This window comes from Macaca thibetana, chromosome 17 (genome assembly GCF_024542745.1).
Source record: "Macaca thibetana thibetana isolate TM-01 chromosome 17, ASM2454274v1, whole genome shotgun sequence".
NCBI lineage: Eukaryota > Metazoa > Chordata > Mammalia > Primates > Cercopithecidae > Macaca > Macaca thibetana.
In genome coordinates, this window is record NC_065594.1 from 75414163 (window position 1) to 75428320 (window position 14158).

At 39.9% G+C, this 14158-nt stretch overlaps 1 protein-coding gene across 3 annotated transcripts in view; it reads left to right on the top strand.

The window, feature by feature from the left end:
• Positions 1 to 14158, top strand: part of CLDN10 (claudin 10) — a 1179064-nt gene that overhangs the window by 1127768 nt on the left and 37138 nt on the right. The window lies entirely within an intron of this gene.

Here is a 14158-nt window from a genome sequence, read left to right on the forward strand (position 1 = left end):
GCATGATGGTGAGTGCCTGTAATCCCAGCTACTCAGGAGACTGAGGCGGGAGAATCACTTGAACCTGGGAGCCGGAGGTTGCAGTGAGCTGAGATCACACCATTGCACTCCAGCTTAAGCAACAGAGTGAGACTCTGTCTCAAAAACAACAACAACAACAACAACAAAAATAAAATTAAAAAAAATAAAAATAAAAAAAGTCTGTGGCCAGTATATATCATCTTATGGTGAAATATCATTCTATGCATCCAAAGGCAGAGTGTGTCAGCTATAGCCATTCATTCTAACAGGAGTGTGACATTCGTAGGGGAAAGTTTTTTGCTATTTGACTGCTATCATGGAATTGGATGTATGCTGAACCATTGACCTCTAAGATTGGTGGCAACCTGGAGACTTCCTGATTCTAGGATCTGTGCTGTGATCTGACCGCATGTTTTCTGGTTACCTCAAGTAGTTGTTTCCATGCTTTGTTCAACTCTTTTTCCTTTCCCTGTGTGACTGACTGTATCTGTCTCTATAATGCCACCATATGCAAGTCGATATGGTTTGGCTGTGTCCTCACCCAATTCTCTTCTTGAATTGTAGCTCCCATAATTCCCATGTGTTGTGAGAGGGACCCTGTAGGAGACAATTGAATCATAGGGTAGTTTCCCCCATACTGTTCTTGTGGTAGTGAATAAGTCTCATGAGATTTGATGGTTTTATAAGGAGTTTCCCCTTTCACTTGGTTCTCATTCTGTCTTGCCTACCACCATGTATGATGTGCCTTTTGCCTTCCACCATGAATGTGAGGCCTCCCCAGCCATGTGGAACTGAGAATCCACTAAACCTCTTTTTCTTTATAAATTACCCAGTCTCGGGTATGTCTTTATCATCAGTGTGAAAACGGACTAATACACAAGTGAATCATACATTTTGGTGTCAGATATTTCTTGCTTTTCCCATATAGTATAGCAAAGAAGGACCTCAGCTAGAGGAAGCAAAGAACTGGATGGATGATCCAACCATCTGCCAAAAGATGAATTCAAATAAGGTATCAGTAACAAGTAAGATCAAACAGAAATAAACCAGATGATTCCTTCTCCTGAAAGACTGATAGCCATATTGAGTAAAGCTAAGGAAAGGGAGAATGTCATGTATGGAGCTCATGGCAGCAGAAACAAGTACAGACACCATGGCAAAGCCCCTGAAGGAGATCTGACTGCATTAATGAGCCATTTTATTAAATGGGTAGTTAGCAAGAAAAAAAAAAGTTTATTCAATAAGTTGGCAACACCAAGTTAAAGAGAGAAGTTAAGTAGGTCATTAAGACACTACAGTCACTAATATTTAGAGCTTGAACACAGTATGAATTGGTTATCTACAGTGATGGTCAATCAAGGGTGTTTTGTTTCTTTCTGAAACAAAGCTGGGAACGACGTTTTCGTTGTTGTTGCTGCTGCTGTTGTTTTTAATGTAGAACTGGTTGGGTCAGTAAGATATTGCTGCCCACGTCTAGCATTTTTTCTAAGATTTTTGTCTTAATATCATATGGAGGCATGCTGTTACCTATAAATTTCTAAATGTAAAAGAAATCCTCAAAATAATCAGAAGAAAATTCAACAGATACTATTGAGATCTCTTTTTGCTCTGTTGATCAATTTATTTCTTCAGTCAGTAAGTTAGTGGTGCTTTCTTTTCCTTTGGCAGTGTTTCATCAGATCTTCTGGAATACTTCTACTTAGGAGTAAGATTTCTAACTAATTAAAGTGAATAAACACGTTTCTTTCAAAAGAATGTACTGCGTTACATAGAAAACAGGGCTTGAAAGGAATTGTTAAGAACCATTAGCCTTATTAATATGTTATTTTTTTTGGTGCTGTCAAGGGCATTGGGAACTGCAGTCCTTTGCAGTAGAATTCTTAGCTTCTAGGTAAGCCTGCCTCTAGACTGGAATAATTTAGTCACCTGACTTTCCTGTAACTCTTATTATTTTTGGCTTCATGAGGTAGTATTCATGCAGAAGTGGTCCTTTTCCACTCCCCAAAAGTCTTTTGTAGGACACTGATAATCTCTTTTCTTTCCCTACTCCTCTGCATGAAGTGTGCAAAAATCTCTGGTCATATCCAGAATTTTATTTTTTTTTTTTTTTTTTTTTTTTTTTTTTTGAGACGGAGTCTTGCTCTGTTGCCCAGGCTGGACTGCAGTGGCCGGATCTCAGCTCACTGCAAGCTCCGCCTCCCGGGTTTACGCCATTCTCCTGCCTCAGCCTCCCGAGCAGCTGGGACTACAGGCGCCCGCCACGTCGCCCTGCTAGATTTTTGTATTTTTTTTTAGAGAGACGGGGTTTCACCGTGTTAGCCAGGATGGTCTCGATCTCCTGACCTCGTGATCCGCCCGTCTCGGCCTCCCAAAGTGCTGGGATTACAGGCTTGAGCCACCGCGCCCGGCCTCAGAATTTTAATACAAAGAAGTAGGTTACAGTTAATATTCCAATTTTGCTTTTTTCCCCAAATAATTTAGGGTTTAACATTGTTATTTCTTGGGTTATCAGGAGATAGCTCTCCCTTGAAACTAGCTTATTAGATGTGAACAGTTGGTACTGCTTTTTAACAATTCTGGTGAGGAAAACATTGTAAATTATCCTAGAGTCAAATGCGATCTAATTATTATAGAAGGTCACTTTTACTACTTAAAACATTGAGTTGATTATATTTAAATCAAAAAAGATATTAAAGGTGAATAAATGTCACATATTAAAACCTCAAGCCACATGCATATAAAGCTTTTTAGTGCCCACAAACACCAACGAAAGTGTGTGATTACGTTCCCATGTTCATGCACCTGTATTTGTTTCCTCTTGATTCACCTAACCACTTTCACAGGAGAGAAATGGGGAGAGGGAGCAGCTTCAAAAAGTTTCCACAGTGCACCATGAGATATTTAAATCCATCTCACAGAATCCATTTCCCGTGCACTGAAAGTCCTGCGACATTTCCAGAACTGCTGTTTACTTTGGGATGTAGAGATGTTAAAATTCTTTGTGTTTAAACCACAACATTTATGAGTGGCATGAGACAAAGACTTATGGCAGGTTGTAAGTGGTTGGGCAATCCCTGCTGGAAGGAAACAGGCTATTGAATTACTGGACTCAAGAGCAGGCAAATCCATCTGGGTTGGCAAGCCCAGGGAAGGCTGCCAAGAAGGACTTAGAACCAGTCTTTGCCCTTCCCTGCTTGAGTATACTCATCGAAAGGACCCTGTGTGTCTATCTTCATTAGGGCAAAGAGCTCAAATCCCAAATTTCATAAAGGAGAATGCTAATGCTATGGTCACAAGCTTTTACACAAAGAAAAATACCTGCTACATAGACATTCAAGGAAAACATCTTGTGTTCATCAACTACCTTGTGCTTATATTTTTTATTTTATCCATATGTTTTCCTAAAGTATGGCCCTGAAATTCACTGATCTTTACAATATCTTATTATAATAGGAACAGTCTAAGAATTATTTTCTTTCTTTACAATTAAAAAATAAAAGATGAAATTAACTTACCTAAGTTTAATACTGAGTTCCTTCCTAGAAACATCTCTAGCCCTTCAGTCATATTAGACTCCAATGAGAAGAAACTGATCTTTTTTTTTTTTTTTTTGAAATGGAGTCTCTGTCACCCAAGCTGGAGTGCAGTGGTGCAATCTCGGCTCACTCAGCCTCCCAGGTTCAAGCGATTCTCCTGCCTCAGTCTCCCGAGTAGCTGGGACTACAGGCATGTGCCACCACATCCGGCTTATTTTTTGTATTTTTAGTAAAGATGGGGTTTCACCATGTTAGCCAGGATGGTCTCAATCTCCTGACCTCATGATCTGCCCACCTCAGCCTCCCAAAGTGCTGAGATTACAGGTGTGAACCACCACACCTGGCTGATCATCTTTCTTAAATAACAAAATATGGTAGACTTTAAATTAGGATATAATGGCAGTAACATAATTTTTTATTTTGCATTTTTAAGGCCAACTTAATTTTCAAGTAAGGATTCCAATGCATTTGATTAGCGAGATGAAAGTTATATCGCTGAAAGAGAAAGAAATTGATTCATGTTTTAAAGAAGTCATAGGGCATCAATTTTTCTAGTAGGCAGTCAAAAGTCATTATATCCTCATTATTAAATTCTTCTCCAGATCACAGGATGACAGGATGTAAAATTTAAATTAAAAGAAGGAAACTTTTGGATGTTGATTGCTCAGTATTTCCTTTTTTTTTTTTTTTTTTTTTGAGACGGAGTCTCACTCTGTCACCCAGGCTGGAGCGCAGTGGCATAATCTTAGCTCACTGCAACGTCTACCTCCTGGGTTCAAGCGATTCTCCTGCCTCAGCCTCTCAAGTAACTGAGACTACAGGCACCCACCACCATGCCTGGCTAATTTTTTTTTTTTTTTTTGTATTTTTAGTAGAGATGGGGTTTCACTATGTTGGCCAGGCTGCTCTCGAACTCCTGACCTCATGAGCCACCCATCTCAGCCTCCCAAAGTGCTGGGATTACAGGCATGAGCCACCGTGCCCAGCTAGTATTTACATTTTTAAAAAGATAGAGGAATAGATCTGCGCTTACACATGCATTTGATTTTCCACAAAGGCACCAAAACAATCCAACAGGAATTTAAACAAATGGTGCTAAAGTAGCCAGAGAGCCATATGGAAAAATGAATCTAACCCCTGATTCATACCAAACAATAGTTAGAGATGGATCACAGGCCACATAAAAAACAGCTAAAATCAAAGGGTTTTAAATGAAAATACAGGAGAATCATGACTTGGGGGTAGGCAAAGGTTTCATAAGATAGGTCATAAAAGGCCAGGCGCGGTGGCTCACGCCTGTAATCCCAGCACTTTGGGAGGCCAAGACGGGCGGATCACAAGGTCAGGAGATCAAGACCAGCCTGGCCAACACAGTGAAACCCTGTCTCTATTAAAAATACAAAAAATTAGCCAGGCGTGGTGGTGGGCGCCTGTAGTCCCAGCTACTTGGGAGGCTGAGGCAGGAGAATTGCTTGAACCCAGGAGGCGGAGCTTGCAGTGAGCCGAGATCATGCCACTGCACTCCAGCCTGGGGAACAGAGCGAGACTCCATCTCAAAAAAAAAAAAAAAAAAAAAAAAAAAAGATAGGTCACAAAAAAGCAATAACTATAAGAGAAAAAATTTTTTATATATTAGACTTCATCAACATTTAAAACTTCTGCTCATCAAAAGATGCCTTTGAGAAAATAGGCAAGCCACACACTGAGAGAACGCATTCACTAAGAATATATCTGATAAAGGCCTGGTATAGAAAGAGCTCCTATAATAACAAAGAAACAACTCAATAGAAAAGGAGCAAAGAATTTGAACAGGCACTTCACAAAAGAAGGTATTTGAATGGGCAATAAGCACACGAAAAAGTGCTCAACATCATGAAGTTATCAGGGAAATGAAAATTAAAATCACAATAAGATATCATTGAATACCTACAAGAATGGCTAAAATAAGAGACTGATAACATCAAACCTTGGCAAGAATGTACAGTACCTGAAAGTTTCACATATGGTTAGTGGGAATGTAAAATAGTACACTTTGAAAAATGGTCAGGTTATTTCTTATAAAACTAAACATACACTTACCCTCCCACCCAGTAATTCTGATCCTAGATATTTACCCATGATGACATGTTCACAAAAAAACTTGTACAAGAATGTTCATAGCAGCTTTATTTGCCCAAAACCCAAAACTGGGAATAGCTCACATGTTAATCTGCAGAAAAATGAATAAACAAACTGTGATATCTTCAGATACTGGAACTCGACTCAGAAAAAAAAAAAAAAAAAAGACATGAACTACTTATACATGCATCAACATAGATGAGTCTTAAAATATACTGAATGAAAGAAGCCTTATACGAAAGAGTACATGCTATTTGATTCTATCTAGATAAAGTTCTAGAATAGATAAAACTAGTCTACTGTGGAAAACATAAGAACAATGAGGGGAGTGGGTTCGACTGGTAAGGAGTATGAGAGAACTTTCTAGAAAGATAAGTGTTTGTTTCATTTATACAGATGTACGCATTTGTCAAAAGTCAGTGAATATACACTTAAGATTTATACATTTCATTTTATGTAATTTTTACATCAAAAGAAAAATTAAATAGCTAGTGATATGCTTGCTGAAGGATTTAGGAGAAATTGTGCTGAGGCCTGCAATTTATTTTAAAATATTCCAAAAAAAAAAAAAAAAGCAAAAAACGATGGATAGAGGAAGGGAGGGGGGAAGAAGAGAGACAGAGAGAGCGAGAGAGCAAAGCAAATAAAATGTTTATGGTAGAATGTAGGGGTTGGGTATGATATACGGGGTGTTTACTGTAAAATGCAACATTGCTATATATTTATAAAGTTTTACGAGAAAATGTTGGGGAAAACGAAAGTAGATTTTTAGAAGAAAGAACCAGTTTTCAATAATCTTTAGATATAACACTCCCATAATACATTTGACAGAATTATTTTCCAATGGGACTATTTGATAATAAATTACTAATTTGTTCAATCCATTAAAAAAATAAATCACACTGGTATCTTGAGTCTCTTCTAGTAAATCTATGGGTATAAGAAGGTGGAGGGGAAAACCTTAGGTCAAATAAATTAGAAGTATTCATTGAGCTTTTACTATCTGCCTACTCTGTGGGATACAGAGACATCCAAGACTTAGTTAGATCTTACCTGCAGGGGCCACATTCTCACTGGGCAGCCATGAAGAACGAAGCAAAGGTCAGGCCTGCGGGTAATGCAGGGTAAGGATGAGGACCCACATGCTCAGCAGCACCTTCAAGGCCCCAACCCTGCTTCTCCCCTCCACTGTGATCTTCTCTCTTGCTCCCACCACAGGTCCTTCTACCCAGACTTCTGGCTCTGTCTGCCGGACTCTCCCCCCTGGCACCAGGCTTGAGTATTCTGCCTCGTTCACTAAGCCTCGGCCCCCACCCGTTTCCTCAGGGACATGCTCCCTGACCCAGAGCAGAGATCACCTTCTTTGTTACACCGTTTCAGAGTACAGGAGTCCTTTATTAGACAGCATTTGATTCAGTTTATAATTACATGGTCACTGAGGGATCGTTTGAGTCATGTGTGTCTCCCCTACTAGATTTTCAGCTCCATGAGAAAAAGAACTGTATTTCCTTTTTAATTCTCATTACATCCTCAGCAATTTAGCAGCATCTGCTATGTAGAAGGTTATATATGAAAACACACAGAAAGCATTGGGTGTTTTTTTTTTCCTTTAAATAGGAAAGAAAACAAAGAAGAAAACATGGTTATAACCATATGAAGCTACTGCCAGGACAGTATGTTAATAAAATAAATTTAAGAAAAGATTTGTTGAAATCAAAAGAGGAAAAATATTTGTAGAATTATAAAATCTTATAATTGGGAAGGGATATTGTGGGTCATCTGGTCCACCTAAGCTTAACTGTACTCCTGTCAAATTTATGAGTATCTTTAGTAGATATCTTTAATTATTTTACATTTTTAAAAATAACTTTTTATATCAAACTGTTAAAAATTTGAAAAACCAAATCAGTTCTTCATCTTCAGAAACTGATTATTATATAAAGCATTTAGTATAATGTATGATTCACAGTGATAGTTATAATAACTACTATTAGTAGGAGTATTACCAGGAAACCTCTAAGTTGTAGTGCATTATTTTGATAGGAACTTGGGTTTTGGATCATTTAAAAAAAAAAGGGGGGGATTAAATTATAACTCTGCCTCTAAATGGCAATACATCTTTGAGCAATTTGCCTGATATCTCCAAACTTCAGGGTTTTTTTTTCTCCTGGCATTCAATAAACAGTAGCCAATCATGGTTATAATGTAACAACAGCAGTGAGGGTGAATAAGAATCTGTGTTTATTCTCAAAGCGCTCACAGCTCAGCAGGGACGTGGATAGAAATTCCGATTCTGCGCAGTAAATGCAGCAATGGAAGCATGCCACCAAGAATGAGAGAGTGACTCTCAGGCCTGGTCTACTGGGTGAGGAAAGAGTTTTGTTTAAAAAGTAATTAAAAGGAATTCTCCAGGCTAATTAAGCAAAAAAGACATCCTGGGTGGAAGAACACTGCCATGCATGCTTGCTGTGATCCAGCAGAGTATTCCAAGGTGGGGCATGGCAGGAGATGGGCTGAAGATCCTGGGATACCTTTCGTGTCATGATAAAATATGCGGATTTCATGCTGCAGGTAGTGAGGAGCCCGTGAAAGGTTTTAAAGTGGTAGAGAAACAATCAGGCTTATCTTTTAGGAAAATCAGCTGGGGAGTCATATTAGAAGGAGTGAGCCCTGGGGCAGGAAGACCAGTCAGGGTAGTGGATGGAAGAGGTGATGAGGGTCTGAACTGGCAAGAGTAGTGTGGGCCTAGAGAGGTGAGAATGACTCATGGCAGTTCAGAAAGAATGTCAACAAGACTGAGTGATGAAGAGTACAGAGGGAAGAGAGCCATCCAAGATGACTCAGGAAGACTCATAACTTGCTTGGCAGACTGAGTGGGTAGACAAACAAATATGGTTCATGGTTCAGTGGAGAAAATACAGAAGGGAGCTGTGGGGGAGGTGGGGGTGAGAGGTTTAGTTGTAGACCTAATTGAGGTCTCTAGACCTGTGAGCCACCCGGAGAAAGGAGAAGATGTCCCATAGGCAGGTCCTGGAAATCAGAAGAACTGATTCTGTGTCAGAGAATCCCATTATGGAGCCACCAGTTGGTTCAGGGAAAGAGCGTGATGTGAAAAGGGATTAGTGCCAAGTATAGAATGCTGGGGATACCAGCCCATGAGGAAACATGGAGACGAACTGTGGAACAGGCAGAGAAATCTAGGCAAGAATGAGGCTATGGAAGTCAAAAGAAGAAAATATTGCACAAAGAAGGAACTGAGCAACTATGTAAAAGGTACAGAGAAAACAAGATAAAGCATGGGGTCTGTTCACTAAATCAGGTAGCGCAAAACCACTTGTCTCTTTTGCCTATGATGTTTCAGTGGAAAGGGAAAGATAGCAAAGATGGCAGTGGATGGAGAAGTAGATGGATGGTGGACAGAGAGACTGTGATACTATAATAGACAAGTCTATTGAGATGGTCAGTTAAAAAAGAAAAATTAAGAATATGTTTAAAATGTCCCCCATGATATCTTTAAATGCATTTGTGCATTTTCCTAATTTGGAAAAAAACCCAAAACAGTCCTTAATATCTGCTTCATCCAAGCAGAAAGATCACCTGAGATCAGGAGTTCAAGACCAACCTAGTCACATGGTGAAACTCTGTCTTTACTAAAAATACAAAAATTAGCTGGACATGGTGACACACACCTGTAATCCCAGCTACTCGGTAGGCTGAGGCAGGAGAATCGCTTGAACCCAGGAAGTGGAGGTTGCAGTGAGCTGAGATCATGCCACTGCACTCCAGCCCGGGCGACAGAGCAAGACTCTGTCTCAAAAAAAGAAAAATCACCCACGGAACAATTTATCCTTACCCATACAAAACTTACAGCCTCAAGAGGAAGATGAGCTTGGACCACTGTTTTCTAGAGAAAATTGGTCCTAAAAATCATTACTTTGTAATGATTGGCACAGTTTCCCAACATATCTTGATTAAAAGAAAATGATAGATTCCTAATTTGAGGCCCTTCATAGTGCCATCTTTGCGTCACAGTTGCAAAATCTTCACCTTCTAGTTCGGTTAATGTTGGCTTTGCAATGTCCTTACACCTGTCCTTTCTCGTCCTTTCCCACAGTCCTTACAATAAAACTGTTTATTTTTAAACAACTACATGCCTTTTTAAAAAGTTCACATTGAAATGTCTTAACAATCGTTATCCGAAAGAGGGCGCAAATTTCTCATGAACTATAGTGCAGTATTTTACAACATGTCTTTGCTGCTAGTGGTATTTACATTTCACAGCTGCGGTAATTTAATGCAGAAACACTAATCCTGCGGCATGTGCATATGAATTCTGTTCTGTTGTGTGGGTGCTAATTAAGAGCCTTTTGCTTCTTCAGAGGAATTTCAGAGAAGAGCTAAGCCTTGCTGAAGTTAAGAAGTAAGTTGAAGCTAACATTTTTCTATTCTGGGTAGCCAAATCAAATTAAGATAGAATATTTTAAAATTAAACATTAAGTGGGTGGAGAAAAAAAAACCTCTCTGTTTACAATCTTCTAATTTTAGGATGTATTTCCATTCTACCACAGATTAAAGAATGCCTAATGAAGTTAATATAATTCAGACTTTGTGTGGGGTTGGTTAATAGCTAATCAGTTTCAGCAGGGGGGGTTGTTGGTTTTTTGTTTTGTTGCCAGAGCTGGAAACATTCATAATTCAATGAATGCCCAGTATGCACGGCTCTTCTTGCATACAGGAGGCAGTATGAATTGCGAACAGAGGGAATCAAGTGGATTCCGGTCTCAGCTATTCCTTTAGCTTGAGTCCCACCATAATTTGTGTACGTTTTCTGATGGGGACGATATGCCAAAGTGGTGCTGAAGTAGAACTGGGTGTCACAAATATGAACTGTGCAAATGGAAGGAAGTGCAAAGAGGAAACCATTTTTGAATGGTAGTAATGTACCACAAGTCTCCGTTACTGAACAGAAATTCATTTAACCGAATTCTGCACTTGAAATATATAGATTAGGGCACAACTTCACTCCACAGAACGGCATTTCCAAATCTGAAGTCCTGTGCTTATTCTTGCTTCTGTAACTGGCTTGGATTTCAAATTCCAGGGTTTTCATCACACCTACCTGCCTGGTAATTTGCTGGGGTGCGGTAGCCATGAACTACTCGTGAGTAACACTCACTCACTTGGGTAATTCGGATTGGCTTCCAGACCCTAAAAGTGAAACCAATTATAAGTAGAGAATCCCTGAAACTTTATCGGCCAATTGATTAGCACTGGTGGCTATCAACTAGAACCCAAAACTACATTCTCCAGTGGCAACATACAAACAGCACTAAATGAGGGCAAATGCAGAGCTAAATTCTTAGTCCCTTTATATGTACCAGTCTAAAACGACATTGCCAAGTAGATCTGCAGAAATTTTTGATAGAGAACCAACATGACAACAAGAGCCAAGCATTATTTCCAGCTTTCATTTGATTACAAATCTGTGACCCATTGACTTTTTTTTTTTGAGACGAGTCTCTCTCTATTGCCCAGGCTGGGGTGCAGTAGCAGAATCTTGTCTTACTGCAACCTCCGCCTCCTGGGTTCAGGCGATTCTCCTGCCTCAGCCTCCAGAGTAGCTGGCACTACAGGTGCCCACCACCACGCCCAGCTAGTTTTTTTTGTATTTTTAGTTTCACTATATTGGCCAGGCTGGTCTCGAACTCCCGACCTCATGATCCACCCACCTTAGCCTCCCAAAGTGCTGGGATTACAGGCGTGAGCCACCGCACGCAGCCAACAAACTGTTTCTATGAATTACCAACGAGCATTCATACCTCCTCTCCATATATGATGATAGAGTGATATCAATTGATTCATCATATTGGTTTCCACTTGTCAGTGGCCAAACCTACCTTCATCATGCAACCCATGCGGCTACAAGGTCAATGTGTGTGTTTGCTCTGAAATCCTCACACTGCATCTTGGCCAGCTTCCTCCTTTCCTGACTATAAGATCTGATCTCTTCTTCTATAGGGTAGAGTCTGGATCACATTTTGTTTTCTGGATTTCTGAGGCTATGACTCCTCCTCTTCCTCTGCCTGCTTCTATAGCCAACACCATTGTTCTGCTGTACCACCTTATGGCAACAATCCTAACACCTTAGATTCCATTCCTGTAGACTCCACAGAGAAGGCGATTTTTAAGTACCCAAGTTGTTTGATAATGCTGAACTTCGTAACATTTCTTTTTTTTTTTTTTTTTTTTTTTGAGATGGAGTCTCGCTCTGTTGCTCAGGCTGCAGTGCAATGGTGCAATCTCGGCTCACTGCAACTTCCGCTTCCTGGGTTCAAGTGATTCTCTGGCCTCAACCTCCTGAGTAGCTGGGATTACAGGCACCCGCCATCATGCCCGGCTAATTTTTGTGTTTTTTTAGAGATGGGGTTTCACCATGTTCGCCAGGCTGGTCTTGAAGTCCTGACCTCAGGTGATCCACCCACCTCGGCCTCCCAAAGTGCTGGGATTACAGGCGTAAGCCACGGCGCCCGGCTGAACTTTGTTACATTTCTAAAACATTTTATAACTCTCCAAGAATAGAAACCAGATCAAATGTTTGAGGACAGCAATGTCAAAGTAGAGGGTAGAAAGGAACCAAAGTCACTGGACTCTTAAAACAACACAGAAGAAAACGTGAGGATGCTGGCATTACAACTGAATTTTGAACCTGTTTTCACCTTTAGTATTTATACTGAGACCTGGGAATACAATATTGTTTCAATATGCCTTCTCTCAATGATCATTTTTTAGTTGGTACATGACTAAAAGGTTTGCTGTATTCATTGGAGTAAAATTCACATTCTGAATTAATTTGCTTAGAAGAGGAATCTGATTTTATAATAAAAATTTTAAAGGAGTCAATTAGAAAAGTGCAGCTAGAAGAAAGTTATTGCATTATTTAAGGGCTTGAATAATATATAAAGGTACGTTAGTAATAAAAAGCTAACTACAAGATGGCTTTATTTCTTATTGAAACTGTATTTTCTACCTTTCCAGAATATTGTCCTGAGAACACTTACATATTCCTTTTTTTTAGAAAAACTGTTGAATAAAGAAGGCACTCATTATTTTCAGCTCCCATAGTTATAATTCTCGTTTCCATAGAAATTTGCAGTATCCCATAGAGTACAGTATTTTATTCAGCTTTCAAAAGATCATCTTGACCCTTTAACACATGTTTACTTTTGGCTGGGCAAGGTGGCTCACGCCTGTAATACCAGCACTTTGGGAGGCCGAGGTGGGAGGATCACCTGAAGTCAGGAGTTCAAGACCAGCCTGAGCAACATGGTGAAGCCCCTTCTCTGTCAAAAATACAAAAATTAGCCTGGCGGGGTGGCATGCACCTGTAATCTCAGCTACTTGCTGGGGACTGAGGCAGGAGAATCGCTTGAGTCTGGGATGTGGAGGTTGCAGTGTGCCAATATAGCACCACTGTACAACAGCCTAGGCAGCAGAGCAGAGACAGACTCTGTCTCAAAAAAAAAAAAAAGTTTACTTTTAAGAACTGCTTACATTAGTTACAAAAGACCACTTTTTAGTTGTTAATATGCGTTAGATAGCAAATACTTGGCATATATGCATTCTTTGAAAATATCAGACAAAAAACTAAACAAAAATTGCATGCTAGCTAGTGGCTCTGACTGGAAAATGAGAAGTAATGTTAATTCTTAACGTTGGCTACGTTTGTCACCTGTAAAATATGATCAAGCCTGTTAGTCTAACTTAATAGCTTGAGTAATTGACATAGGGAGTTTAGTTTTATTGGGGGCTGGGGGAAGACATTGCTTTTTTCCACTGACACTGACGATACCAGTTTACTACTATGTGATACTTTTTGCTTAGAACTGGAAGAGATAAGTAGTATTTTTCAAGTTTTGAGGTTTGGGTGTTCGGCTCTTGTGGATGTGTCATGTTTAATAAAGCTTGTTCACAACTACTGGCTTAGGAAATGGCTTGCAGTTAACAAGTATCTAACTTGGAACACCGGGTGGAATGACCACGTGGCCCAGTGGCCCAGGGCCCACACTGAGAATTCAGCAGCTGTGCATGCTAAATCTGGCTCCGTCATTAACCTGCCGAGGAACCTTCTACAAATGCTTAATTCCAACCATGAAAGTAAACATAGGCACCAATGCCTGAGAATAGTTGTAAAGGAAATCAGACCTTGTGCAGAAAATAAATAGAACTCGTCTGCCTTTCCTTTGTAACACTTGTTGGAGGCGGGGAGGAATTCAGAATGACCAGGCTGTAGGTTACTGTTCTTTGCTTCTAATTAAGAGGCAACTGTACGCAAGTGAGCATAATTAGGAGAAACTGGGGCAGTTGGGGCAAGTATGGGCAAAACTTAAGCCAACTTTGAGAACTAAAGGGCAAATCTCTGGAGTGGTGAGAAAGAGATTTCTCCGTGGTTCTGTCTCTTGCTAGTTGCATATGTGTACAATGAC